This window comes from Sinocyclocheilus grahami, unplaced genomic scaffold (assembly GCF_001515645.1).
Source record: "Sinocyclocheilus grahami isolate Dianchi unplaced genomic scaffold, SAMN03320097.WGS_v1.1 scaffold1918.1, whole genome shotgun sequence".
In the NCBI taxonomy this organism is placed as follows: domain Eukaryota; kingdom Metazoa; phylum Chordata; class Actinopteri; order Cypriniformes; family Cyprinidae; genus Sinocyclocheilus; species Sinocyclocheilus grahami.
This window is the reverse complement of record NW_015507097.1, coordinates 110,640-114,236: the sequence shown is the minus strand read 5'-3', so window position 1 is coordinate 114,236 and position 3,597 is coordinate 110,640. Positions and strand designations below refer to the sequence as shown.

General features: G+C 37.9%; 1 long non-coding RNA gene across 1 annotated transcript in view; it reads left to right on the top strand.

The window, feature by feature from the left end:
* Window positions 1–943, top strand: part of LOC107573324 (uncharacterized) — a 6,915-nt gene extending 5,972 nt beyond the window's left edge. Inside the window, exon 3 of the long non-coding RNA XR_001607487.1 lies at window positions 857–943. This is a non-coding gene — a long non-coding RNA (uncharacterized lncRNA). The remainder of the gene's footprint in view (window positions 1–856) is intronic.
* Window positions 944–3,597: the final 2,654 nt, after the last annotated feature.

The following is a 3,597-nucleotide window of genomic DNA, read 5'->3' as shown; positions in this document are numbered from 1 at the left end:
GTTTTGAACAAAACCAATCCAGAGAGTGCCTTTTTATTGTGCATGGCCATGTAATGGAAAGACTTGAAATTATTCATTAAGATTTGAATGAGCTATTTCTCAATTATCAGTAATTCAAATAATTATTATCAGCTCTTTTGTTGCAGAAGTAGAGGCTTTACACTATATTTAAAGTTTGGATTATTAGGTCTTCATTTCTGTCAGTGTTTAAGCATTTGTAAAAAAGATAAGAGTGATCCATGATTTTGGTATGGCGTAAACTTGTGTGAAAAGAAAATGTAAGCATTTTAGAAACATGTTAATTGACTGAATATTGTGTGAAACAACATGAATTGTGTTAATGGTATGATCACAACAGATGGATGTTTTGCTAACTGTGTTTACAGTTTTGAAAAAGTAATTATAGATTGGACAAAGCGATGTTAGCAATTGAAAAAAAACTAAGCTAGTGAGAATTTGGTTCAGAGAATTGGGATTAGTGTTTTAGCAATTCAGAAAAACTGTAATGCACATACAGTAGGCCTATACAATATATTCACCTTACTCAGTTGCAATTCCTATACTTTTTTACAGAATTGCAAAACTTTTCTGTAATATTCTGGATACTGTGCTCTCCATTTTTCTATGTAGTGTCTAATGAATGCTCTGTAGTGTTTATTTTATTGACTCATGTGTGTGTGATCTGAGAGCACCGTTGGATTTTGAGTGCAAGTGAAATGGTTTTGTAGTGATTGTAGTGATTTGATTTTGATGGAAGAGTCAGAGGTTTTGTGAATTTGGTTTGAGTATTTGGATTTGTGTTTAAGGTTTTGAGAAAATGAGTGATGGTTTCAAGAAATGTGTTTTAGCAATTCAGAAAAATGGTAAATTACTAAGAGTACAATGGTTAATGATATCCACTTAACTTTATATTTTAAATGCATTTTAACATTCAATATGCCTTAATTGCTTATTAGGTTATATTTTTGTTTACACATGGTTAAAATATGTTTACTTTAGTGGTAACCATGGAAATCGTCTCAGGTTACGTATGTAACCATGGTTCCCTGATAAGGGAACGAGACACTGCATCCTCTAGAGGTCGCTATGGGGAACGCCCTCAGCGTGACCGGTGTCTGAAGCATATATCTAAAAACGACAATATAGCCCTTTGCCTTTTGACCCCTACCTCTCCTTCTCCCTTGTCAGAAAGTCAGAAAGAGCTTTATTACCAAGCATGTTTACAGACACAATGAATTTGACTTGACGACGGGAGCTTCTAGTGCAGAAGAAAGTATGGACATAGTGCATACATGACAGTGCAGACATACACAGGAGTTATAACAGTAGTATAAGAAAAAAGCAGACCAGAAGGCAACAGTATGAAGAGAGAGTGGGCTGGGTGTGTGGGGTTCAAAGTGATTTTCTTAGCTCTTTTCCTTACTCTGGAGGTGTACAGATCTTGGAGGTTGTGCCAATAATCATCTTAGCTGTCTGTTGTAGTCTCTTGATGTCTGATTTGGTAGTTGAACTAAACCAGACAGTCCTGGTCCAACTACTCCTCTCACTCGTCCAGATATTTTCTTTCTTTTTCTGCTTCTCTGTGTTGTTCTGTACAAATGTAATGGTTTTGAACAAAACCAATCCAGAGAGTGCCTTTTTATTGTGCATGGCCATGTAATGGAAAGACTTGAAATTATTCATTAAGATTTGAATGAGCTATTTCTCAATTATCAGTAATTCAAATAATTATTATCAGCTCTTTTGTTGCAGAAGTAGAGGCTTTACACTATATTTAAAGTTTGGATTATTAGGTCTTCATTTCTGTCAGTGTTTAAGCATTTGTAAAAAAGATAAGAGTGATCCATGATTTTGGTATGGCGTAAACTTGTGTGAAAAGAAAATGTAAGCATTTTAGAAACATGTTAATTGACTGAATATTGTGTGAAACAACATGAATTGTGTTAATGGTATGATCACAACAGATGGATGTTTTGCTAACTGTGTTTACAGTTTTGAAAAAGTAATTATAGATTGGACAAAGCGATGTTAGCAATTGAAAAAAAACTAAGCTAGTGAGAATTTGGTTCAGAGAATTGGGATTAGTGTTTTAGCAATTCAGAAAAACTGTAATGCACATACAGTAGGCCTATACAATATATTCACCTTACTCAGTTGCAATTCCTATACTTTTTTACAGAATTGCAAAACTTTTCTGTAATATTCTGGATACTGTGCTCTCCATTTTTCTATGTAGTGTCTAATGAATGCTCTGTAGTGTTTATTTTATTGACTCATGTGTGTGTGATCTGAGAGCACCGTTGGATTTTGAGTGCAAGTGAAATGGTTTTGTAGTGATTGTAGTGATTTGATTTTGATGGAAGAGTCAGAGGTTTTGTGAATTTGGTTTGAGTATTTGGATTTGTGTTTAAGGTTTTGAGAAAATGAGTGATGGTTTCAAGAAATGTGTTTTAGCAATTCAGAAAAATGGTAAATTACTAAGAGTACAATGGTTAATGATATCCACTTAACTTTATATTTTAAATGCATTTTAACATTCAATATGCCTTAATTGCTTATTAGGTTATATTTTTGTTTACACATGGTTAAAATATGTTTACTTTAGTGGTAACCATGGAAATCGTCTCAGGTTACGTATGTAACCATGGTTCCCTGATAAGGGAACGAGACACTGCATCCTCTAGAGGTCGCTATGGGGAACGCCCTCAGCGTGACCGGTGTCTGAAGCATATATCTAAAAACGACAATAACATTGGCCAGCGACAGCCTATTACGTCATTACCCTGCATGATCACAGTATAAAAGGGCGCCTGGATAACACGTCATCCGCTTCTTCGTCTGAAGCTTGCGTCTGCAGCATGGCAAGAAAACTAGAGGACGCAGTGTCTCGTTCCCTTCTCAGGGAATCATGGTTACATAGGTAACCTGAGACGTTCCCTTTCAAGGGAACTTCGAACTGCATCCTCTAGAGGAGGCTATGGGAAATGGTATACCCACGCCACCATGCTGAGGGGAGTGCATGCCAAACCACAGGCGAGCACTAATTACTAACTCTACCAAAGCTTTAAGGGAGTTGCCCCTTGGACGTTTAGACGGCTATCAGTGACATTATCCCCCACGGCCAAAAGCCTAAGCTACATACCCCATAAACTTACCTGTTAGGGCCAGGACGCATGGGCCCAGGGTAGAGCTCAAAAGCTTGGAATCAAGAAGAGATTCCTTTAAGGGGATACGACCAAGCGCCTAGAATCATAACTAGGTCTTGGCCTGTCATCCAGGGGGCTACTGCTTGCTCTGCATGAGCTTGCTGAAGGAACTGTCTCGACAGACCCCTAGTAGCAACAAACTGCTAAAGTAGGTATCACTGAGGAAACATAGGTAGAGTGGTGCCCAAGGTGGAACCAGGGCCTGACCGACTCAAAGAAAGGGCACGAAGCCACAGCGTGTAATCCCTACCACACAGGATTTTTAGAAAGAATGCAAAATGCTTGATGTGCGAACTTACCACAGTGTGGATTTTAGGAAGTCCACAGAGACTTCGCGTGCACACTTACCATAACATGGATTTTAAAGATACCGTTGCTAAGGGGCCCTAGA